At 40.1% G+C, this 26,908-nt stretch overlaps 1 protein-coding gene across 3 annotated transcripts in view; it reads right to left on the bottom strand.

Annotated features, from left to right (window-relative positions):
* Window positions 1-26,908, bottom strand: part of Sclt1 (sodium channel and clathrin linker 1) — a 133,667-nt gene that overhangs the window by 9,814 nt on the left and 96,945 nt on the right. The gene's annotated exons all lie outside the window — the stretch shown is intronic.

Here is a 26,908-nt window from a genome sequence, read left to right as displayed (position 1 = left end):
AGCCTATGTTCTTGAGAATGGCTTCCAGAACTCTGAAATCTTGTTAGTTATCTTTCCAATTAAAGCCTGGGTTTTGAGTGCCTCACAAATACACCACATTTATCACCTTCAGATCCATGCTTATGTTCCTTCTTTTTAGATTTGTTTTTTCATTAAAGAATCACCCACTCTTTAGACCCCACCCTTTTCTCTCTTTTCTGCTTCTTAATTTATTTTAATCTAGATACCTCTCTCCCTACTTCACATCTTTAGGATACATATGCAAAAGGATTTATTAATGCTTATCAGTGGTACACACACACACACACACACACACACACACACACACACCACTTTTCCAAGTAAAATGTGAATTTTAAAAAAGGAATTATTTTAGGGGGGTCTCACCCTCCCTGGGGAATGATGTGGGGACTGGAGGAGGGTGCTGGAGGGTCTGGTAGAGAGACAAGGGAGAGGGGTAGGAGAAGGAGCTGGGATTGACATGTGAAGCATTCATGTTTCTAATTTAAATAAAAACATATATTGAGGAAAAAAGGAATTATTAGTTTTCAAAATATTTAACATCATGTATGAATCAGTATGAACTTGCTAATTCATGGCTGTCTTTTTAAAAATTTATTTTTATTTATTATGTGTATGTGTGTATGTGCCTGTTTGTGTATGTGGTGTGTACAGGTGCTGGAAGAGGTCAGAAAAGGGCATTGGATAACTTAGAACTGGAGTTACAGGCAGTTTTGAGCTACCCAATGTGGATACTCTGGAAGAACAGCAAGGGCCTTTAACTGCTGAGTCATCTCTCTAGCCCCATGGCTAATTTTTTATAGAAAACTTTGCAGTCACAAAATGGTATTTGTTCAATAAACATTTATTTATCTGAAAAGGCTTTCGGGTAAAGATTTAATTTACTTGTAAACACATCCTCCTTTCTATATAAGATGGGAAAGTGTTGTCTTTCTAGTGAAACTTTAGGAGGTATTAAAGGGTGAAGAACAATACAATTTAACTGCCTCTATCCAGAGGAGTTCCTAGAGCCTGCCTGTTATTCGTAGCTCATCTCTCTGCCAGGTGTTTCATTACCTTTAATACAAAAGAATCCTGAAGGATGATCTGACTCTGTACTACTTACAGGAAAATGCTCATTACACAATATAACTGAGAGCTCCTTGTATTATAGGAGACTTAAGTGTAAACATTAAAGTTCCACAGTGGTATTACAATTGAAATACTTTCCAAATAAAACTATATAATCTCTTCTCTGGAAACTTCAGAAAAAAGAAAACTTCTTACCTCTCAGAGGTGATTTAAGAATAGTCTGTAGAGGTGTACAGAGAGACATTTCCTGTTTCTATATGACATTATGGTACTTAAAGAATATTTACAGCAAATAAAGAATCTGTCCTGCCTACAAGATATGCTGGGGCAATGGGGGCTCAGAGCACATGGGAGTGGTCAATCAATGACCGGTCTAACTTGAGGCCCATGCCACAAAAGGGAGCCCATGACGACACTGTCTGGATGGCCAGGAACTGGAAGTTGGATGGTCCTCAGATCTCTGGTAGAACCAAATGTGACTGGCTAAAGAACAAAGGGAGAAAAAAAAAAACTCAATGAAATGATTCCTAATGATATTCTGCTATACTCACAGGTCAATGCCTAACCCAATCATTATCAGAAAGGCTTCTTCCAGTAGCTGTTGGGAACAGATATAGAGATGTGCAGCCCAATATTAGGTGGAGCTCAGGAAACCCCTTGGAAGAAGAGGGGATGACTGTAGGAGCCACAGGGAGTGAGAATACTAGGAAGACATGGTTCACAGAATCAGGCAAGCAGGGCTCACAGAGACTGAAGGGCAACCATGGATATTGCATGGGTCTGTGCTAGGTCCTTTGCATATATGTTGTGGCTGTTTAGCTTAGGGTTTCTATGGGACTCCTAACAATGGGAGTGGGGATATCTCTCTTCTGCCTCTCCTTGGGATGCTTTTCCTCTTACTGGGCTGCCTCCTCCAGCCTTGATATGATGGTTTGTGCTAAGTCTTATTGCATCTTGTTATGCTGATGTAAGCCTTTGCTCTAGAGCTTATATGCATCCCGTTCTCATCCTTCTCTCCCACAGACTCTTCCTCTTGTTCCCCCAACCTGCAGTATCTGCTGCATTTGTTGGTGTAGTTCATTTCTTCTCATCTTTCTGTCTCCACCTTAAATGTCAGATTTTCAGAATGTTTTCCCAAATTTGTTAGTCACTCGATTTCATATCAGAATTAATGAGAATCCAATAATTACAGTTTCAAATAGTACACTTCAAATAGTGAAGTACATTTGGGACACTACAACCAGGAAAATGAGTATGTTCTAAAGCCCCACCCTTTAAATAAAAATTATTCCTAAGAAGCTCAGTTTAAAAACTTACTTGAATAAATTCAAACTTACAAAGTGATTAGCAAAATTTCTTGGTGGTACTTACTCTTAAGTGCCTGTCTTAGAATAACCTTGGGGGAATTACAAAGTTCATTTGTTTAACACATACTGAGATGGAAGTATGTTATGTTTCTCACTCTGTGAAGTGCGAGTGAGACAAAAGAGCAGATCAAGTCAGTTCTTATAAATGAATGGAAGCACTGGGAAGCAACCAGGGTTAAGCTGTAGGTAGTCAAAGTGCTGACATGTTTATGTGCTAAGGAAACACATGTGGAAGGAAAGGCAGGGAATTAGAGCTGACTCAGTAGAGGAAGTAGGTTTGTAAGCTTTATATGAAAGTTAAATGGAAGTTGGACAGACAAAGGCGGGAAGGAAGTGTGCAAAAGACAATCAAATCCATGTGTAGGGACCAGGAGTTAAGAAAGGGCAATACATTAGGAGACTGTAGGAGGTTCAATATGAATGGGGAATGGGCGGGGGATAGAGATAAGAGGAAGAAACTGGAAATACAGACTATAATCCCTCCACGGATTAAAGATGTGCCATGATGCCCTGCTGAGAGTATTAAGTGAACTCCAATTCTAAGTTGCATTGCTGTGTGCTGTAACTGAGTGATGTGGCTTAGGAAGTACTGGAAAGGAGCCAGGCAAGGTTTCTTTTCAGTTTAACAGCCCTTTTGAAAAATACCACAAATACTGTAAATAATAATAACAAAAAGTTATAGTTCCCTAATGTATTTAGGTAAGAGGTCTATATTTGAAACAAGAACTGCAGAGATGCCTCAGGGGGTGAAAGCTTACAGTGCAAGCATAAGGACTGTGATTTGGATTCACAGAACTACGTAAATGCTGGGTGGGCATGCTCACTTGCCTGTGATTCTAGGGCTCACTTCAAAGGCAGAGACAGGGAATCCTAGGAGTAAGTTGGCTAGCTAAACTAGCCGGCAAGCTCTGAGTGTAATTCAGCGACCCTGTTTCAATGAAGGCAGAAAGTGATCAAGGAAGACTCTGGATATCAACCTCATATTTTCACACATACGTACTTGCACACATTTGGACACATAGACACACATACATGAGGAAACAAAGAGGCTTACATTTTCATCCTTTACAAGTCAGTTAATCTAACTGTTCCAATCATTACTATTGAGACACATTTTAAGACAAGGTGGTGCTGTGTAGACCATGGTTACTACAATATAAGGGAAAAGTCCCCCAGTGCATGAAAACCCTTCCTGGTGACTGAAGATTAAATCACCAAAGGTTCTATTCAACAATGTATAAGAAAATTAAAAACAAAAGGTATACTATTCATCTCAGGGAAATGATGGATTTGCCAGCTGCAGTAAGTACTTTCTTTGAAATCCTCTCATGACAAATTAACATAGCATTGCCAGATGTTTCTTTTCTATTGAAGTATACTATAATATGCTTCAGCTACTTTTAGTAATTATGCATTTGTAATCTGCCAGTACCTGCAGCTGCTGCTCATCCTGTTAATTAAAAAAAAACAACTTTTAAAAACACTTATAGTAGCCAAACACTACAGATGTACAGCCAAAAAATTATGTTTTAGAAAGTAAAAAGAAGTCCTTAGGCTTAAATGCTATGTAATCAACTACACAGACAGACAGACAGACACACACACACACACACACACACATAAAGAGAGAGAGAGACAGAGACAGAGACAGAGAGACAGAGACAGACAGAGACTCACAGACAAACACAGAGTTGAGCATCTCTAATTTGAAAAACTGAAATCTGAAGCATAAAATATTCTCAAAGTCTGAAAAATAGTAAAGTTTAAGGCTTGGGAAGCAGGAAGAGGGAGGGATGAACTAGAGTATAAGAAGCTTATAACTGTACATTTTATCAGCTGTTTGTTCATTACTTGAACACAATGATAATGAACAGCCTGTTTCAATCTCACTGACTGCTGTGTCAGGTAAGATGTTAGCTTACAGTTCTGTAAAAGTCACAGCAATAGGTAGTTTCTCCTATGATACAGGGACATAAAAAGACTGAGTAGTCTAGTAGGGGAGTATAGAACAAGGTAAGAATGTTTTAGGGCAATGTGGAATGCTTTATACAGAAAAAAATGGTATTTGAGTTGCATCTGGAAAGAAGGTAATTTTTTTTGGACAGGGTGACCCAGAAGGTGTCTGGGCTATACAGCCTATGTCCTTGTATTCAAGGCTATGTCAGAGGTAGGCTTCCTCTTGTGGCATGGGTCTCAGGCTGGACCAGTCACTGGGGTCACTCCCACAATTTCTGTGCCATCTTTACCCTGGCAGGTCTTATAGGCAGAACAAATTATAAGTTGCAGTTTATGTGTCTGGGTTGGTATCCCAATCTCTCCAATGGAAGCCTTGTCTGTGTTCCCCATTACTAGAAGCCTTAGATTTACTCGCAGATTTCTGAGTTTCCATTGCACTAGGTTCCTATCTCATCCCTAAATGCTTCCCCATTTCCAGACATTTCTTTTAGTACTGTCCTCCTCCATCCCCCATACCTGATCACTCCTGTTCCCATCCCTGTCTACCCTTAGTCCACCTGCAGAATCTATTCTATTTCCCCTTCCCTGGGAGATCCAAGTGTTCTCCACTGAACCTTCCTTGTTATTTAAATTCTCAGGGTCTGTAAACTGTAGTGAGTACATACCATGGTTTCTTTCTGGGTCTGGGCTCATTCACTAATATGATATTTTCTAGTTCCATCCATTTGCCTGCAAATTTCTTGATGTCACTGTTTTTAACAACTGAGTTATTACTGTGTATGCACTGTGTAAATGGATCATATTTTCTTTATCCATTCTTCAGTTGAGTGACACCTAGGTTGATTCTAGGTTGTGGCTATTATTTTTTTTTAATAATTACTATTTTACTTAGGTTAGAAACAATCTTGTTTCACATGTGAATCCCAGCTTCCTCTCCCTCCCCTCCTCCCGCACCTTCGCCACCAGGTCCCCCAGTCTTCCACCCAATCTCCACTCCGATCCCCAGGGAGGGTGAGGCCCTCCATGGTGGATCTCCAGTAACTGTCACTTCATCCAAGGCAGGGCCTAGGACCTCCCCAAGAGTCCTGGCTGAGAGAGCCTCCCATATTGTGGCATAGGCACTCAAAGTCTATTTGTACGCCAGGGATAAATACTACCCAAGGCCCCATAGATTACCTAGGCCTCCTCACTGATACCCACCATCAGGTGGTCTGTGTCAGTCACATGCTTTGCACACAGCCATCAATCTGGAGTCCAAGAGCTACCGCTTGTTCAGGTCAACTGTTTCTGTGGGTTAAACCAGCCCAGTCTTAACTACTTTGCCCATCCGTTCTCTCTTTTTCTGACAATGGATTCCAGGAGTTCAGTTCAGTGTTTGTCTGTGGGTATCTGCCTCTGCTTTCATCAGTTGCTGGATGAAGGTTCTGTTTCCCAGACTCTCTGGCAGTGGGATTGTATGCTGGCACTCCCCTGATTCATGTCTAAAATCCAAAAATGAGTGAGTACATGCCATGTTTCTCTTTTTGTGACTGGATTACCTCACTTAGGATGGTTTCTTCTAGTGCCATCCATTTGCCTGCAAATTTCAAGATTCCATTGGTTTTTTTTTTCCCCGCAGAATAGTACTCCATTGTGTAAATGTACCACATTTCCCCTATCCACTCTTCGGTTGAGGGGCATCTAGATTGCTTCCAGGTTCTGGCTATTACAAATAATGCTGCTATGAACATAGAGGAACAGACATCCTTGTTGTATGAATGTGCATCTTTTGGGTATATGCCTAAGAGTGGAACTGCTGGGTCTTGTGGTAGACTGATACCAAGCTGCATCATCGACCACTGGAGCATCAGACCCACATGCACAGAGGAATGATCACCAAAGCAGGGTCCCGCCTATACCTGGAGGAGCTACTTGTGGAGCTTGGCACCACCTACACCTAGAGGAGTGACCACTGGAGTTGTGGCCCCACCTACACTGAGAGAAGAGACTTTGAGCCTTGAGCCTCCCCTCCACCTAGAAGAGAAATCAACTGAGCCACAGCACCCAAATGCATTAACTGAAGGAAGAGAAACCCCCTGAAGCAAGGCTCCACCTGTACCTATTAGAAGAAGACATGGGTAGACAACAGTACAAGGATACACTCAATAACTCAAGGAATGATATGCTTCTACCAGAAACTAGGGGTTCTACCTAAACAGCACTACCTGAACATCCCAATGCAGATGAAGCAGAAGAAAACAACATCAAAATAACTTTCTGAAGATTATTGAGACTCTTAAAGAGGAAATGCACAATTTCCTTAAAAAATGGAAGATAAACAAAATATTGGAAGAAATCAACAATTCCCTTAAAGAAAACTAAGAAAAATTAAACAGATGAAGGAAATTGTTCAAGACTTAAAAACTGAAATAGAGGCCATAAAGAAAACACAAACTGAGGGAATTTTAGAAATGGAAAAATCTGGGTAAACAATCAGAACTACATTTGTAAGCATAAACAACAGAATACAAGAGATGGAAGAGAGAATCTCAGGCGTTGAAGATACGATAGAGGATATAGATATAGATTCATAGGTCAAAGAAAATGCCAAATTTAACAAGTTCTTAACACAAAATATTCAGGAATTCTGGGACACCATGAAAAGACAGAAAGGAAGAATAATAGGGATAGAAGAAGTCCAGGTCAAAAGCACAGAAAATATATTCAACAAATCATAGAAGAAAAGTTTCCCAGTCTAAAGAAGGACATGTCTATGAAAGTACAAGAAGCTTATAGAACACCAAACAGACTAAAACAAACAAACAAACAAAAAACCAAAACCAAAAATCTCTCCCCTCACCACATAATAATCAAAACACTAAACATACAGAATAAAAAAAAGAATATCAATAGCTGCAAAGGAAAAAGGCCAAGTAACATATAAAGGCAGACCTATCAGAATTACACCCAATTTCTCAATGGAAACAATGAAAGGAATGTCCTGGACAGACATTATGCAGACACTAAGAGAACACGAATGCCAGCACAAACTACTATTCCCAGCAAAGCTTTCAATCACCACAGATGGAGAAAACAAGATATCACAGAACAAAAGTAGATTTAAACAATACATTTCCATGAATCCAGCCCTACAAATAGTACTAGAAGGAAAACTCCAACCCAAGGAAGTTAGCTATGCACACACACACAAAAACATAGGCAATAGATAATCCCACACCAGCAAATCTTAAAGAAGGGAAACACACACTCAATACCACCACCACCACCACCACCACCACCACCACCACCACCACCACCACCACCACCACCACCACAAACAAAAATAACAGGAACTAGCAATAACTTGTCATTATTAGCCCTTAATATCAATGGACTCAATTCACTTATAAGAAGACACAGGATAACAGAATGGATATGAAGACAGAATCCATCCTTCTGCTGCACACAAGAAACACACTTCAACTTCAAAGACAGACATTACTTCAGAGTAAAGACTTGGGAAAGATTTTTTTCCAATAAAATGAACCCAAGAAACAAGCTGGTGCAGGCATCCTAATATCTAACAAAACAGACTTCAAAACTAAAAGTAACAAAAGAGATGAAGAAGGGTATTTCACAGTCATCACAGGAAAAATCCTGCAAGATGAAGTATCAATTCTGAACATCTATGTCCCAAATAAAAAAGTACCCACATTAGTAAAAGAAACATTACTAAAGCTTAAATCACACATCAAGCCCCACACAGTTATAGTGGGAGACTTCAACACCCCACTCTCATCACTTAACAGGTATACAAGACAGAAACTTAACAGAAATAAAGGAACAGACTCAAATGGGCTTAACAGACATCTATAGAACATTCCACCCAAACACAAAAGAATTATACCTGTTTCTCAACACCTTATGAAACCTTCTCTAAAATTGACCACACACTTGATAACAAAGCAAACCTCAACAGATAACAACAACAACAACAAAACGGAAATAACCCCCTGTATCTTATTGTATCACCATTACTTAAAGTTAGAATTCAACAATAAAACTAATTGCATAAAGTCCACAAACTCATGCAAATTGAACAATGCTCAACTGAATCACCACTGGGTCAAGGAAGAAATAAAGAAATTAAAGACTTCCTAAAATTCAATGAAAATGACTGGATAACATACCCAAACTTATGGGACACAATGAAAGCAATGCTAAGAGGAAAGTTCATAGTACTAAATGCCTACATAAAGAAGCTGAAGAAATCCCACACCTGCAAATTAAAAGAACTGAAAGCTCTAGAACAAAAAGAAGCAAACAACCCAGGAGCAGGAGATGCAAGAAAAAAAAATCCAATTGAGGGCTGAAATCAATAAAACAGAAACAAAGAAAACAATTCAAAGAATCAATGAGACAAGGAGTTGATTCTTCGAGAAAATCAAACTAACCAAAAAGCAGAAGGAGAACATCCAAATTAACAAAATCAGAAATGAAAAGGGGGACATAACAACAGATACCAAGGAAATCAAGAGAATCACCAGGTCACACTTAAAAAACTGGTATTCCACAAAATTGGAAAATTTAAAGGAACTGGACAATTTTCAGGGTAAGTACCACATACCAAAATTAAGTCAAGACCAGATAAACAAATTAAATAGGTCCATAACTCTGAAGGAAACAGAAACAGTCATGAAAAGTCTGGAACTTAAAAATAAGCCCAGAGCCAGATGGTTTTAGCTCAGAAGTCTACCAGAAATTCAAAGAGCTAATACCAATACACCTCAAAACGTTCCCCACAACAGAAACAGAAAAAACATTGTCAAACTCTTTTTACAAGGTACAGTTACCTTGATACTCAAGTCACACAAAGATGCAATTAAGAAGGAGAATTACAGACAAATCTCCTTATGAACACTGATGCAAAAATAATAGCAAACTCAATCCAAGAACACATCAGAAAAAACATCCACCATGACCAAGTAGGCATTATCCCAGAGATACAGGGATTGTTCAACACATGAAAATCTGTCAATGTAATCCACCATATAAACAAATCGAAAGAAAAAAAATCACATGATCATCTCATTAGATACTGAAAAAGCCTTAGACAAAATCCAATACCCCCTTCATAATAAAGGTCTTGGAGAGATCAGGGATAAAAGGAACATATCTAAACATAACAAAGACAATATGCAGTAATCCATCAGCCAACACCAAACTAAATGGAGAGAAACTCAAAGCAATCCCACTTAAATTAGGAACAAGACAATGCTGTCCACTCTCTCCATATGTATTCAACATAGTACTTGAAGTTCTAGCTAAAGCAGTAAGACAACAAAAGGAGATCAAGGGGATACAAATTGGAAAGGGAGAAGTCAAACTTTCACTATTTTCTGTTGATATGATAGTATACATAAGCAAACCCAAAAATTCTACCAGGGAACTCCCACAGCTGATAAATACCTTCAGCAATGTGGTAGGTACAAGATGAACCAAAACAACAACAAACACACACACACACACAAAAACAACGAGTAGCACTCCTATATACAGATGACAAATGGGCTGAGGAAGAAAACAGAGAAATATCTCCCTTCACAATAGCCACAAACAACATAAAATATCTTGGGGTAACTCTAATCAAACAAGTGAAAGACCTTGGCAAGAAGTTTAAGACTTTGAAGAATGAAATTGAAGAGGATTTCAGAAAGTGGAAAGATCTCTCATGCTCTTGGACAGGTACGATTAACACAGTAAAACTGGCAATCTCACCAAAAGCAATCTATAGATGCAATGCTATCCCCACCAAAATCCCAGCACAATTCTTGAAAGAATAATACTCAGTTTCATATGGAAAAACTACCAAATAACAACAACAACAACAAAAACGTGATAGCCCAAACAATTCTGTACAATAAAGTAACTTCCAGAGACGTCACCATCCTTGACTTCAAGCTGTATTGTAGAGCTACAGTAATGAAAACAGCCTGGAATCAGTATAAAAATTGACATATGTACCAATGGAATTGAAGACCTTGATATTAACGCACACACCAATGAACACTTGATTTTTGACAAAGAAGCTAAAATTATACAATGGAAAAAAGAAAGCATCTTCAGCAAATGGTGTCGACATAACTGGAGGTTGACAAATAGAAGAATGCAAATAGATCCATGCACAAAACTCAAATCCAAATGGGTCAGACCTCAACATAAATTCAACCACATTGAATCCTACCTAAAAGAAAGTGGGAAGTACCCTTGAATGCATCAGCACAGGAGACCACTTCCTAAATATAATACCAGTCGCATAAACTCTGAGAGCAACAGTTAATGAATGGGATCTCCTGAAACTGAGATGCTTCTGTAAAGCAAAGGGCACAGTCAGCAAGACAAAATGGCAGCCTACAGAATGGGAAAAGATCTTCATCAACCCCATATCTGACAGACGGCTGATCTCCAAAATATATAAAGAACCCAAGAAACTAGACACCAAAATACCAAATATTCCATCAAAACAGAGAATTCTCAACAGAAGAAACTCAAATCTCTGAAAGACATTTAAGGAATTGCTCAACATCCTTAGCAGTTAGGGAAATGCAAATCAAAACAGTTCTGAGATATCACTTCACAACTGTCAGAAAGGCTAAGATGAACAGCACTAATTACAGTTTATGATGGAAAGGATGTAGAGAAAGGGGAACACTCCATCACTGCTGGTGTGACTGCAAACTAGTATAGCTGTTTTGGAAATCAGTATGGCGATTTCTCAGAAAATTGCAAATAAATCTACCTCAAGAACCAGCAACACTACTTTTGAGCATATACCCAAAGAATGAACACTCACATCACAAGGACATTTGTTCAATTATGCTCATACTAACAGTATTCATAACAGCCAGAACCTGGCAACAACCTTGGATATGCCTAGAAACAACCCATTGTGAGTGAGGTAACTCAGACCTGGACAGACAAATATGAACCTGCATCCAGCACCTGACTGAAGTAGATGCACACATTCATAGTTAATCATTGAGATGAGCTCCTGGAGTCTAGTGGAAGAGAGGGAGGTGTGATAATATGAGCAAAGGGGTCAAAACCAGGATGGGGAAACCCACAGAAACATCTGACCCACGCTAGTGGGAGCTCATTGATTCTGGACTGACAGCTGGGGAACCTGCATAGGACCAAAGTAGACCACCTGAATGCAGGTGCCGCTGGGTGGCTTGGGCAGTTTGTGGGGCCACTGGCATGAACTGGCTTTTTGGAGCCCATTTCCTATGGAGAGAAACCTTGCTGAGCCTAGACACAGGGGGAGGGCCTTGGTCCTGCCTCAACATGGTGATATGACAGACTGTTGAATCCCTCTGTAAGGAGCAAAAGGGTGGGGGTGGGTTGAGGAGAAAGTAGGGAGAGTGGAAGGGGGGAACTAGGATTATATATATATATATGTATATATATACATATATATATATATATGCTTTACTAAAAAAGAAAGAATGGAAGAAAGAAGGAAGGAAAGAAAGAAAAAATTGTCCAATGGCTTTATATAAACACTGCAGTGAGGCTCCTACATAATCATGTTCCTGTCTGTAGCTATGACACAGATTACCTGTGGTCCATCATTGCCCAGACTCCTGTGCTCTACAGCTACAGTGTGACCATCTGACTGATTATGACCAAAGGACATAAGACGAAGTGAGCTGAGCCAATGAGGACTCACACTCCCCTTCCATTCCTCTCCCACTGTGTCTGTGATCTCAGAAAATCATGTTCAAGACTGTAGAAGCTATAGCAGCAAATTTTCTCTAGCCAATTATCTTATACATGCCCACGAGGATGAAAAATCTACTGATTAGTTCACGATCACACTCTGTTTGTCACTGAACTTGGCATTAACACACTGCTGAAACCTGACCTCCTCCTCTACCATTTCTGCTTTCCATTTACACACCAATTCTTTCACATGAGGTAAGTCAAGTGTATATCTATACTCTCTGCTTGGAATGCTCACTTAGGATATTTACATGGATACTTTAAACCATCTTAAGTTCCATTTCTTTACAGAAACTTCCTTGTCTACTCATATACACGAATTCACTCATTCATTACCACATTGGCTTATTTAAAAATTTTGACGTACCACTCATTTCCTGGCTTTAAATATATATACATATATATTTACTTGATAATCTTAAAAGGGGACAATCCCAGTCTGCTAAATCCTTACTATTTCTAGGTCAATGACTTTTCAATAAATATGAGATAATGAGAAATCTGAAGACTAAGCTGTTGAACAAGGGCTGGCCATTCACGATTGGTTTAGATGTGGTGGTTAAGTGTGATTAAAACACAGAACACACCAGAGATAGAGAGGCAGAATATGGGTAAGTAAGGCAAAGGAAAAACTATCATGGAAATACCAACATAAAGCTGTGAAATGGCCAGGGCTAGGAGCATATTTACTTCTTAGAAAAGTCAGTCTGACAGCTGTACAGGAAGCTGGAACAGATGAATGATGGGAGATCAGACTGACGTAGGTTTGATTTTTGAAGAGCTGTGGTCAAAGATCTGATTGGGCCTGATTAACTGCACAGACAACAATGTGACTACATGTTAGCACAAGTTCTGCTACATTATCTTGGAGAAGGATTTACTAGTTCACATCTTCAACACTGCCTGCCTATTACTATTTCTCTAAATACCTGCAGACACTGGATGTCAGCTACATTTGACAGTTTGGCTAACTTTTTGAGTAAAACTATTGTTTCGGTTTGTATTTTTTCAAGGCAGAGGGAGGCTGAACTTGCCTGGATATGTTTAAAGGTATTCTGCATTTATGCTGAGAGCTAGAGGTTCATGCATGTATCCATTCTTCTCTTGGGCTACCCATCTTCCTGAAAATTAACCTGTGCTTCTTTTCCCAGTATGCTATTTGTCTTTTGTCTTTATTTAGCATCATTCTTCACAGTGATTTTCATTTCTTACTCTTCCTTTTTTTTGGGCTTTAGGTTTTGTGTTTTGATTACAAAGAATTCTTTATTCTAAGGAAATAAAAACAATATATTACACAGTCTTTTATATAGTAAGCTTTTTAATCCATTTGAAATTTATTTTATATATAAAGAACAATTTAAATTATTGTTTCTCTAAAATCATCTTTCAAATCGGCTTGGAAATGCTTCCATTACCATGAACAAAATTACCAACTAACTGTATTCAGTTTCTACATTCTGTTCAAATTAACACACAAACACTCATGCATGCATGCTATGTGTGTGTAAATACAATTTTTTTTCTTGAGGCAAGGTCTCATTTTGTATCCAGGCTGATCCTTTTGCTTCAATTTCCTGAGTGCTGAGATTACAGATGTGCCTCTCCATACCTAACTTCCTTAATGTTTTTCGGTTCTTGATTTTCTTTGAAGATTTATTTATTTTATATTTTATGTGTATGAGTGTTTTGCCCAAATGTTAGTCTTTGTGTCATGTGAATGCATAAGTCAGAAGAGGGTATTGGATCACCCAGAACTGGAGTTATGGATCACTGTGAGTTACCATGTGGTTGATGGGAATCAAACCTGGGTCCTCTGCAAGAACAACAAATGCTCTTAATTACTGAGCCATCTCCCCACCTCTTATGTTTTATTTGAAAGGCCATTACTGTCATTATTATTAAAAGGTCTAAGTGACTGAAGTCCTAACTTACTATGACAATATAACTACATCTAAGGAGAGCATTCCAGTTACTTTTGCTGTTGATCCACACTGACCAAAATCAATTTGGGGAAGAGAGGGTTTAATACATCTTACAGGTTAGAGTCCATCATCCAGGGATGTCAGGGCAGGAGCTGAAGGAGGATAACAACTCCTCTGTGTGTGTGTGTGTGTGTGTGTGTATAAAAACAGTTATATAACACACTGTGATAATGCTCCCTGTAAGAGCCACAGACTAACAAAAAAGCCCCAGTGCCAAGAAAGGAACACCCTCCTTCTCAAGTTATTGGTCCCTTGGATCCCACAAACAATACAGGGTATTTCCACTATCCTTAGTTGCACCCCAAAACTTGAAGGTAAGACCATTTTTTTGAAGACATCACACATTCCAGACACAGGACTTGGAGCAATTAAGCTGGCACTGACCTGGGAATCTTCTGAGAGCTAGCTTTCTCAATTTCTTAAGGTGCTATATAAGCTGCCAAGAGAGGAAAGTTATGAGTAATCCTACCCAGCTGTAAAGCCTATGAACATAACAATGACAGACCTGATGTCTATAACCATCCGGGAGCCTTCATCCAGTGACTGATGGAAGCAGAGGCAAACACCCACAGTTAAACACTGAACTGAACCCAAGGAACCCAGTGAGAGAGGAGCGATGAGCAAATTGGCAAAGAATGGGCTGGCAAAACCAGCAGAGACAGCTGATCTGAACAGGGGAGAGCTCTTGGACCCCAGACTGACAGCGGGGAGGCCAGCATGGGACTGATCCAGACCCCCTGAATGTGAGAGTCAGTGCGGAGGCCTGAGCAACCCATGGGGCCCTGGACAGTTGATCAGTGTTTATCCCTGGAATACAAACAGACATCGTGTGTCCATAGCACAAAGAAGAATGCTCTCTCAGCCTGGACTCTTAGGGGAGTGCCTGCACCCTGCCCTGAGTGAAATGACAGACTCTAGATATCCCCTATGTGGAAGGAATTGGCAATAGGGCAGGAGGCTGGGGGGGGATGGGAGTGCGGGAGGAGGGGAGGGAGAGGGAACTGGGATTGATATGTAAAACAAGCTATTTAAAATTAAAATAAAAAATTAAAAAAAAGAAGGTGTGAATCAGGAGCGGTGCACAACATCTAACATTTTACTTGCATAGAAGCAACACTGAAGGTCATAGTTCTTTTCATAAGAGGAAAAGTAACTCTTGCAGGAGTAGCAGCAAATACTGCATGCAAAGCAAAAGCAAAACAAGGGTCTTCCAGGAGACTCAGCAGCTAAGGGTGGGCTGCTAACCCGACAAGCAGGGTTTGAGTCCTGGGGACCGCATGATGGGAGAAAAGAACCAACTCCTGCAGGTTATCTTTGTCCTCCATAAGCATCCACTGTAGCATGTGCACACCACACAATAAATAAGTAAATGTAACAACAATTATAAAAAAATATTCCCAATGGTGCAATAGTGGCACCTTCATCCTGGGGGTAGTCAACAGTTGTCTAATTCAATAGGAGGAAATTCATGCCTGGTATTGTAAATCTAGCAAACTACTCATGGATAGAGAGGTAACAAAATCCTAGAAGAGAACCTACTACTGCCATTTTTCTGAATCAATATAGTTTTTAATTATATTTTAATACTTATTCTTATACCCCTAGATTATGTGGAGTTCTCATTATGCATCAAAGAAGCTTCTGTCTGAAGAAGACAGAGGCTACTACAGAGACCCAAAACTGGTCAAAATGCAGAGAATAAGGGACCTGGGGGTCCCTATGTGTAGGGCTCAGGAAATACTGTGGAGAGGTGGAAAGATTGTAAAGGCCAGAGGACCAGGACCTAAGTTGCAAGTTAGTGTCTTCTATACATGCCAGGGAAGTATAAAAGCACTCATGAAATCTCAATATGGCTGCCTAAAGAAGATCTACATAATGACCACACCAGCTGTAGAGTCAACATGGGTGGGGGGGGATATCCACAAGGTTCAACACCCACCCTAGATGAAGAGCTACAGGTGCTCAATGGTTGCTGAGAGAGGAAGAATCTGTTTTTGCTAGAGAAGAGTTCTGAGGCTGTCCAATCCCAAGTGGTTAACCCTGAACACATGTGCATACAATCAATGCTAATGGCACTTGGTAGGTTGCAGGTGTTTATATTAAAAGCCATGACTTTGTGAGTCAGTGGGAATGAGGTGACACAAGAGTTGAACAGGAGAGGCAGGAGTAATATAGATGCAGTGTTCATATATAAATCATTCTCAGGAAAAAAGTAAAGGGAGTGCTTTTCATAGCAGGGGTATCTTGGCCTTGTGTTAAAAGTCAATAGCTCTTCATTCCTTTTATTACTTGGACAGGGTTAGACTGCCCAGGCTTCTAATGTGAACCTGCTATGGAGCTAAGAATGACCTTGAACTTTGGATCTTCTTGCCAGAATGCACCAGCAAATGCCTCCCTAGTTTAAATGTGTAAAACAAACAAAAACCAATCTTACCCTTGTTTGAGGTGAAGTGATGGCTTAATTCTCTTAAATTTGAAGGAAATAGTCTATTTCCTTCCCCCCCTTTATCCAAGAGGTAAGAGAAATTACTAAATTACTAAAACTTTGGTAGTCTTAGGCCATTTAGTGTATTAATTACTTTTCTATTGCTGTGATAAAACACGACAACCTAGGAAGCATTTAGTTTGGCTTATAGTTCCACAGTTCATGATGACAGAGAAAAGGCATGGTGGCAGGAACAACTGGGAGCTCACATCTCACCCCTCAAACAAGAGGCATACAGCACACAGGAAATGGCTTTTGAAATCCCAAGCCACTCAGTGATATACTTCTTTCAACAAGGGTACACCTCCCAATTATTCTCAAACAGCTCCACCAATAGGGAACTAAATATTCAAATATGAATGTAAGGGGTATTCTCATTTAAGCCCCACATTGTGAGTTCAGGAGATCATTTAAATGAGGCTTGGTTTTAAAGATGGTTAGAAAGGGAAGCTTTGAAATAGAAAAATGAAAACAGCAAGATCCCGTCAGACTTACTGGATTCAAGTATATAGTTGGAGTCAATTGTCTATGCATGTGGCAGGCTTTTTACCCATATGAACATCTGGGAGCATCTGAGCAGCAATGGTGGAATGCCCAAATAAAATTTTAGGCCAAGATCACATTTACTTTTTTTATTTAAATTAGAAACAAGTTTGCATCACATGTCACTCCCAGCTCTCTCTCTCTCTCTCTCCTCTCTTTCCCTGCCAACTACCAACCCTTCATCGCCCCACCCAATCCCCACTCTACTCCCCAGGGAGGGTAAGGCCATTCATGGGGGATTTCCAAAGTCTTTCACATCATCCAGGGCAGAGCCTAGGCCCTCCCCCATGTGTCCAGGATGATAGAGCATCTCTCCAGGTGGAATGGACTCCCAAAGTCCATTCATATACCAGGGATAAATACTGATCTACTACCTGAGGCACCATAGATTGCCAAGGCCTACTCAATGACACACAAATTTAGGGGATCTGGATAAGTTCCATGCTGACCTCACAGCCATCAAGCAGAGGTCCATGAGTTCCCCATGTTCAGGTCAGCTGTTCCTGTGGATTTCTCCAGCCTGGTATTGACCCCTTTGCTCCTCACTCCTCCCTCTCTGCAACTGGGTTCCATGAGTTCAGTTCAGTGTTAAGCTGTGGGTGCCTGCCTCTGCTTCCATCAGCCAATGGATAAAAGCTCTAAGATGGCATATAAGGTAATCATCAATCTCATTATAGGGGAAAGATTTTTAAGGTAGCTTCTCCACTATTGCTTAGATTGCTACGTGGGGTCATCCTTGTTGATCTCGGGAAATCTCACTAGTGTCATATCTCTCCTCAGGCCTATAATGACTCCCTCTATTACGGTATCTCTCATCCTGCTCTCTATTCTTCCCGACTCAACCTTCCTGCTCCTGCATGTTCTCCTCTCCCCTCCTCCCTCTTCCTTTCGTCCATGCTCCCAATCCTCTCAGGAGATCCTGTCCCATTCTCCTTTTCTGGGATACCATCATATCTCTCTTAGAGTTCTGTTTCCCAGACTCTCTGGTGGTGGGGTTGTAGGCTGGCAATCCTCTGCTCCATGTCTAAAATCCATATATGAGTGAGTACATACCAGGTTTGTCTTTTTGTGACTGGGTTACCTCACTCAGAATAGTTTCTTCTAGTGTCATCCATTTGCCTGCAAATTTCAAGATGCCATTGATTTTTTTCTGCTGAGTAGTATTCCATTGTGTAAATGTACCACATTTTCTCTATCCTCTCTTTAGTTGAGGGGCATCTAGGTTGCTTCCAAGTTCTGGCTATTACAAATAATGCTGCTATGAACATAGTGGAACAGACATCCTTGTTATATGAATGTGCATCTTTTGGGTACATGCCTAAGAGTGGAATTGCTGGGTCTTGTGGTAGATTGATTCCCATTTTCCTGAGGAATCTCCATACTGATTTCCAAAGTGGTTGTACAAGTTGGCACTCCCACCAGCAGTGGAGGAGTGTTCCACTTTCTCCACAGCCTCTCCAGCATAAATTGTCATTGGAGTTTTTGATTTTAACCATTCTGACAGGAGTGAGATGGCATCTCAGAGTTGTTTTGATTTGCTTTCCTGGACGGGTAGGGATGTTTAACACTTTCTCAAGTGTCTCTCAGCCATTTTAGTTAGACTCCTCTAATCAGAATTCTTTATTTAGTTCTGTGCCCCACTTTTTGACTGGATTCTTTGGTGTTTTAGAGACTTGCTTCTTGAGTTCTTTGTAAATTTTGGAGATCAGCCCTCTGCCAGATGTGGGGTTAGTGAATATCTTTTCCCAATCTGTGGGCTATCTTTTTGTCTTGCTGACTATGTCCTTTGCCTTACAGAAGCTTTTCAATTTCAGGAGGTCCCATTTATTAATTGTCAATCTTAGAGTCTGTGCTACTGGTGTTATATTCAGGAAGAGATCTCCTGTACCAATTCATTCAAGGGTGCCTCCCACTTTCTCTTCTAACAGGTTCAGTGTGGCTGGATTCATATTGAGGTCTTTGATCCATCTGGACTTAAGTACAATATTGAAGAGATATGGAGAGACTGGATAGCCTTGTCTTGTTCATGATGTTAGAGGAATTACGTTAAGTTTCTCTCCATTTAGTTTGGCTGTTGGTTTACAGTATATTGTTTTTATTATGTTCAGGTATGTTCCTATTATGCCTGATCTCTCCAGGACCTTTATCATGAACGGGTGTTGGATTTTGTCAAAAACTTTTCAGCATCTAGTAAGATGCTCATGTGGTTTTTCTTTTGCAGTTTGTTTATATGGTGGATTACATTGATGGATTTTCATATGTTGAACCATCTCTGCATCCCTGGGATGAAGCCTACTTGAACATGGTGGATGATTTTTCTGATGTGTTCTTGGATTCGATTTGCCAGTATTTTACTGAGTATTTTTGCATCAACGTTTAGGAGCGATAGTGTTCGGTAGTTTTCTTTCTTAGTTGTGTCTTTGTGTGGCTTGGGTACCAAGGTAACTGTAGCCTTGTAAAAAGAATTTGGCAATGCACCTTCTGCTTCTATTGTGAGGAACACTTTGAGGAGTATTGGTATTAGCACTTCTTTGAATTTCTGGTAGAATTCTGCACTGAAACCACCTTGTCCTGGGCTTTTTTTGTTGGGAGACTTTTGATGACTGCTATTTCATTAGGGATTATAGGCCTGTTTAAATTGCTTATCTGTTCTTAATTTTGATAAGTAATATCTATCCAGAAATTGTCCATTTCCCTTTAATTTTTGAATTTTGTGGAGTACAAGTTTTCAAAGTATGACCTGAAGATTCTCTGGATTTCCTCAGTGTCCACTGTTATATCCCCCTTTTCATTCTTGATTTTTTTCATTTGCATGGTCTCTCCCTACTCTTTGGTTAGTTTGGATAAAGGTTTGTCTATCTTGTTGATTTTCTTGAAGAACTAAGTCTTTGTTACTTTGATTCTTCATATTTTTTCTTTTTTATTAATTTCTCCCCTCAGTTTGATTATTTCCTGGCGTTTACTCATCCTGGGTGAGTTTGCTTCTTTTTGTACTAGAGCTTTCAGTTGTGCTCTTAATTCTCTAGTGTGACTATCCTCCAGTTTCTTCATGTGAGCACTTAGTGTTATGAACTTTTCTCTTAGTACTGCTTTCAAAGTGTCCTATAACTCATTTTCATTGAGTTCTTTATTTCTTCCTTGACCCAGGAATGGTGCAATTGGGCATTGTTCAATTTCCATGAGTTTGTAGGGTTTCTGCAATTTGTGTTGTTGTTGAATTCTAACTTTAAAGCATGGTGGTTCAATAGAATACAGAGGGTTATTCCAAATTTTTTGTATCTGTTGAGGTTTGCTATGTTGCTTAATATGTGATCGATTTTAGAGAAGGTTCCATGTGGCACTGAGAAGAAGGCATATTCTTTTGTGTTTGGATGGAATGTTCTATAGATGTCTGTTAATCCCAATTGGGTCATAACTTCTGTTAAGTTTCTGTCTGGTATTCCTGTCCAGTGGTGAGAGTGGGGTGTTGAAGTCTTCCACTATAACTGTGTGAGGTCTTATGTGTGCTTTTGAGTTTTAGTAATGTTTCTTTTAAGAATGTGGGTGTCTCTGTATTTGGGGCATAGATGTTCAGAATTGAGACTTCATCCTGATGGATTTTTCCTGTGATGAATATGAAATGCCCTTCTTCATCTCTTTTGATTGATTTTAGTTTGAAGTCTAATTTGTTAAGGTACCAGGATCTCTATACCAGCTTGTTTATTGGGCCCATTTGATCAGAAAATCTGATCCCAACCCTTTACTCTGAAGTAGCATCTGTCTTTGTTAGATATTAGTATAGCTCCAACATCTTGTTTCTTAGGTCCATTTCATTGGTAAATCTTTTCTCATCCCTTTACTCTGAGGTAATGTCGGTCTTTGAAGTTAAGGTATGTTTCTTGTATGCAGCAGAAGGATGAATTCTGTCTTTGTATCCATTCTGTTAGCCTGTGTCTTTTTATAGGCCAATTAAGACCATTAATATTGAGTGAAATTAAGAACCATTGAGAGTTAATTCTTGTTTGTTTTGGATTTGGATTTGTTGTTGTTGTTGGTACTGTCTGTGGATGTACCCACTTTTTTTTTTTGAAGTCAGGGTTTCTCTGTGTCTTTGGAGGCTGTCCTGGAACTAGCTCTTGTAGACCAGGCTGGTCTCGAACTCACAGAGATTCGCCTGCCTCTGCTTCCCAAGTGCTGGGATTAAAGGCATGTGACACCACCACCGCCTGGCTTTTCCTGCTTTTTCTTATGGCTTTTGGTAAAGTGAAATTATCTATTGCCTATGTTTTCATGGGTATAGTTAACTTCCTTAGGTTGGAGTTTTCCTTCCAGTACTTTCTGTAGGGCTGGATTAGTGGATATGTATTGTTTAAATCTCGTTTTGTCATGGAATATCTTGTTTTCCCCATCTATAGTGATTGAAAGCTTTACTAGGTAGAGTATTCTGGGCTGGTATCCATGGTTTCTTAGTGTTTGTAGAATATCTATGCAGGACATTCTGGCTTTTAGAGTTTCCATGGAGAAGTCAGGTATGATTGTGATAGGTTTGCCTTTACATGTTATCTGGTCTTTTTTCTGTGCTCCTCTTAATATTCTTTGTTTTGTATGTTTGGTGTTTTAATTTTATGTGCCTAGTGGACTTTTTTTTTGTGGTCCAGTCTATATCGTGTTCTGTAGGCTTCTTGTACTTTCATTGGCATGTCTTTCTTTAGGTTGGGAAAGTTTTCTTCTATGATTTTGCTGAATATGTTTTCTGACCTTTTGAGGTGGTTTTCTTCACCTTCTTCTATACATATTATTCTTAGGTTTGGCCTTTTCATAGTGTCCCATATTTCCTGGATATTTTTTTAGGGATTTGTTGGACTTAAGATTTTTCTGTGGTTGATGAATCCATTTCTCCTAGTGTATCGTCAATGCCTGAGATTCTCTCTTCCATCTCTTGTATTCTGCTGGTTATTCTTGCATCTGTATTTCCTGATCGTTTACCCACCTTTTCTAATTCCAGCATTCCTACAGACTGCACTTTTTAAATTGTCTCTATTTCAGCTTTCAAACCTTGGACTGTTTGAATTGTTTCTTGCAATTTTTGGTTTGTCTTTTCTTCCATTTCTTTAAAGGATTTTCTCATTCCTTCTTTTAGGGTCTCTATCATCTTCATGAAGTTGTTTTTAAGTTCATTCTCTTATGCTTCATCTGTGTTGGGATGTTCAGGTCTTGCTAGTGTAGAGTCCCTACATTCTGGTGGTGTCATATTGGTTTTTCTGTTGTTGAATGTGTTCCTATATTGTTGTCTTCCCATCCCTTCTTCCAGTGGGTACAGGTGGGGTCTTTTTCTCTCCTGGTGGGTATAGGTTCTCTTCTTGTGGGTACACACAGGTCCAATACTTTGATGGGTCTCACGGTGGATGCAGGAGGTCTGAGGCACACCCTCTTCTGGTGGGTGGGAACTGGATTATGACAGTGCAGACTCGATGTTGCTTGGTGAGTCGGGGGCCAGTCAACCTGCCTACAGTCCCCAGGCCAGGAGATCCCAAAGTGTGGAAGCACAAGGAAATCGGTCCCGAGGTGTGGGCTGGAGCTCACCTCTGCCTTGAGTGGGGGCAGGAGTGGCTCAGCAATCACAGCAGGCTTGCAGTTCCTTGGTCCACCAGGGGCCAGTTGACCTGCCTTCTGTCCCCAGGCCAGGAGATCCCAGAGTGAGCAAAAGGAAGGAAGTTGGGCCAAGGCGGGGGCTGGGGCTCACCTCTGCCCTGAGTCCAAGATCACATTTAAGTAGGACCACTCCCTGGAAAGTTGGCTAGTTTTAAATTGCTTATTTCATGGAATATTTTGATTTATTTAAGTGTATATAGCTAGTATCCGATGCTATGCTATTTCTATGGAAAACTGATTTTAATAAGATCCTTTATATCTAATTGGGACTCCAAAAAGGAGGCCATGTAACGAAACAGAAATGAAATCTAGGGATGACTGGAGAGGATGGTCTACAACGGAGCATGGACATCCACTGAAATGAAATCTAGGGATGACTGGAGAGGATGGTCTACAACGGAGCATGGACATCCACTGTGACAGCAGGGAAGATGAGAACAGATGCAAAGAATGTAAGTGCAGTAAAACAACCTGGAATCCTTTTTGATAGTTTCTCTTTTCTCTATGAAATGACAATTGAGGTTATTGTATTAGCTACTTTTCTATTGCTTTGCTAAAACACCATGACCAAAGCAACTTACATAAGGAAGAGTTTATCTGAGGATTAGGGTTGCAGAGCATAAGAGTCCATCACCATCATGGTGGCGAAGTGTGGCAGCAGGCAGGTATAGTGACTGCAGCAGAAAGCAGAGTACTCATGTGTATAACCCGAAGCACAAAGAGGAATTGAGGATGGTGAGAGGATTTTAAATTTCTGAGGACCTGGGTGGTGTGCTGTGCTCATTCAATAAGCTGAGTATAACCAACTGAAAAACTTCATTTTTTCCTTTTCAGAGCTGCATATGTCATACAAGGTGAAGATGTAAAATATAAGAGCATATTAGTATGTTTTAGTCAAAGATCAACTAACAATAAGCAGTCTTTAATTAAAAGCAATGTGGTATAATACATACAACATTAGTTTAAATTAGTCTGATATTAATTTCCCATAGTAGTTTTGGCAATAGTCTGTAGCTACAGTCTATTTTAACTTTCAAGATGCTGCCACTGGTTGATCAAGAGACCTCCAGTTTGCAGCAAGACACATGGACTAAATGAAACAGAATATTTTTAAAAATTTATTATTTTTACTGATTTTTTTTGTGAAATCTACCTCACTTCTTCCCAATTTGATATCTTCTGTGTTGTCCTGAAAATTCCTGAGTCCAATTTGTGCTACCCATATATGTCTAGGAGTGGGAACAGCCACTGGAGTGTGGTTTCTTCTTCCCCAACTAGCCATCAACTGTCAACAGCTCTCACTTAGGAAGCGGGGAAGGGTCATGAGTCTGTTCCTCTCCATGTTGGGATATTCACCTCAACATTGTTAAAACAAAACAAAAGTGATGAAAACAGCATATTCAAGCCCCAGTATGATGCCTGAATGAAACAAAACTAACAACTAAAAAACCAAACAGAACACTGGAGCTGGCACTTCCTGTGCCATGGTGGATATTTACCACATTTCGCACTTGGGATGTGGTTTTGTTGTCATTCAGAGTAAGGGCTGTAACATAGCCACCTGGGGTTCCAGAGTCTTTCCTCTCAGGGCCACACCTGAATTCATGGCCCTGATAAACTATGAGGCATGTTAAATAATTCTGCAAGTAAAACGGCACCTCCCATAAACTTGTCAAAGTAAACTGGTAACATGGTACACCGGTGCATTAAAATCAGTCAATAAACCAGGACTGACAGCTTATCAAAATACACCAGACCAACAATTGGTGCAACACCTTCACCTGTACGTCAAGAAAAGGACAGTAAATATGGAGATGATGATGGCCTCATGGCCTGGCATTCCAGCAGTAAGTGTGTGTCTGTGTGTCTGTGATAGGATTCACAGGCAGAGAACTCCTGACTATGAGACCAGGGCTTAGTCCTTCTTCGCAGTGCAACCCATTTGAATTTCTGTCCTATGTATCATTTGTTTACTCATCTATGCAGATCAGTTCTGTATCTTACCTTGGAGCTTCTCTGTGCATGTAGCTTTGCTTGACCCTGCAATCCTGGGGCTCTGTGTCCCTGGCAGGTCTTCAAATGGTCTAGTTAATAGCTTATTAATACCTGCTTCGGATCTGTTTGTGTGTGTACCAGCTCTCTGCCTCCAGTAAGGCCTTTGAGCTCTGTGGCCTCTTTGATCCTTTTGTAGCTATCTGTAATCTCTGTCTTCACACACACACACACACACACACACACACACACACTCACACGCACGCACGCACGCACACACACACACACACAGTGTGAAATCTAATGTGTGATCTGAGAGTTAGTATTGGTAGTGATGATTGGACTAAAGTAACCTTTGATAGTCAATGGCCAGCTACCAAAAGAAATGGAAATTATTTGAAAAGCTGCAACCAATGAAACCAACATTGTTTGTGTGTTTACTGTTAATAAATTCTGACATTGTGGAAAGACATAAATGTGCTTACATTTCTGGCATAGCACACTCACAATATTCTCATTTTACGACTTTAAACACAATGTGTATGTCACCTTTATAGTTCCTGCTACAATCCTTCTTCTAATGCCACATTTTTAAGTACAAGTTGACAACCTGACTTAAATGTCTTTTGGGAAGCTCATACTCATCATGGTCCAAAGTAAACTTCAGTTATTTCAACCCTTTAAAGCTTAGTTCTAGGGCTGGGAAAATGGCTTAGTGGGTAGGTGCTTACTGTACAAGCACGAGGAGCTGAATTTGGATCCCTGTACCCTAGTAAAGACCTAGGTGTGACTGTGCATCTGTAGACCCAGAGCAGAGGGGCAGACAGGAGGATTACTGGAGTTCCCTGTACAACCAGCTTAGCTGAAACAGCTCTAGGTTCAATGATGAGACCCTGTCTCAAAAGTAAGGTGGATGACTGAGATAGATATCAATGTCGTTTTGAGTCCAGAGGCACACATTGGTATGTGTGCCTCCTCCGACACAAACATTTATATACCACCCTCATACCAAAACAAAACAAAACGACCCAAAGCTCCAAACCTAATCAAGCAACAAACCAAACAAAATCACACTTCACCCTCTTCTCTTTGGGCTATTATAGTACAGGTCTCTTTACCTTTGTATTCTACCTGTTATGATCTGTTTTTAAAACATACTTTACTCTTTTTAGAATAATTTTACGTTTTCTGCAGTCCATTTCATAACATCTATTGAACTTTTAAGTGGACAAAATTCTACTCAACTCTTGAATATCCCAGGTTGTTGGAACAATCTCAAAATCTTTTTGAGGCGGCATCAGAAAACTTTCTTTAAAAATCACTTATTTATAGTGTGTGTGTGTGTGTGCGTGTGTGTGTGTAGGTCAGAGGAAAACTTTATGCTGTTAGGTCACAAAGCATAGCTCTTCCCCAACTCCCAATGGCAGTGTTAATGACAAGGCAACATCCTAAAATGATGGCCCAGAACCTAGTCCAAGCCAAATTCTTAGCAGGTAAACAGAAGGATTCTTAATTGGCTAAACAGAAACCTATGAATGCCCTGAGGGAGATGTGTTTCTAGTGGTCTGGTTCAGTTGTTTCACTGTCACATGTGGTGTCACTTCACTCCTCCCACCTTTACTATAGATTCAGGGGGACTGGACTCAGGTTGCTGGGCTTGTCCCCAAGCACCTTTACCCACTGAACTATGTCACTGGTCCATGAAAACTTTCTGAAAGAGCCAGAGAGGAAGCATTTCAGGCTTTATAGGCCATATGAATTCTAAACGTGGCATGTGCTAAATATATACATGTAAGATTCTATACTTCTGTGTCTTCCTGAAAGCACTGTATTATGTGGAAAGTTCACTAAATTAATAAAACATGGTATTTTATTTGATTTAATAATGCCATTTTTTCTTTCTTTTTTTGGTGTGTGTGTGTGTGTGTGTGTGTGGTGTACACATATGCTTCTGTATATAGGTATGTGTACACACAGAGGCCAGAGGCCAACATCTCATGTCTTCCTCAATTACTCTGTGTCTCAGTGAGCCTGGAGATTTCTGATTTGGCTAGTCTGGCTGGAAGGTTAAGCCCTAGGATGCCCTCTTCTCAGCGCTG

This window comes from Mesocricetus auratus, unplaced genomic scaffold (assembly GCF_017639785.1).
Source record: "Mesocricetus auratus isolate SY011 unplaced genomic scaffold, BCM_Maur_2.0 Super-Scaffold_100011, whole genome shotgun sequence".
Taxonomy (NCBI): Eukaryota; Metazoa; Chordata; class Mammalia; order Rodentia; family Cricetidae; genus Mesocricetus; species Mesocricetus auratus.
This window is presented reverse-complemented; position numbering and strand designations above follow the sequence as displayed.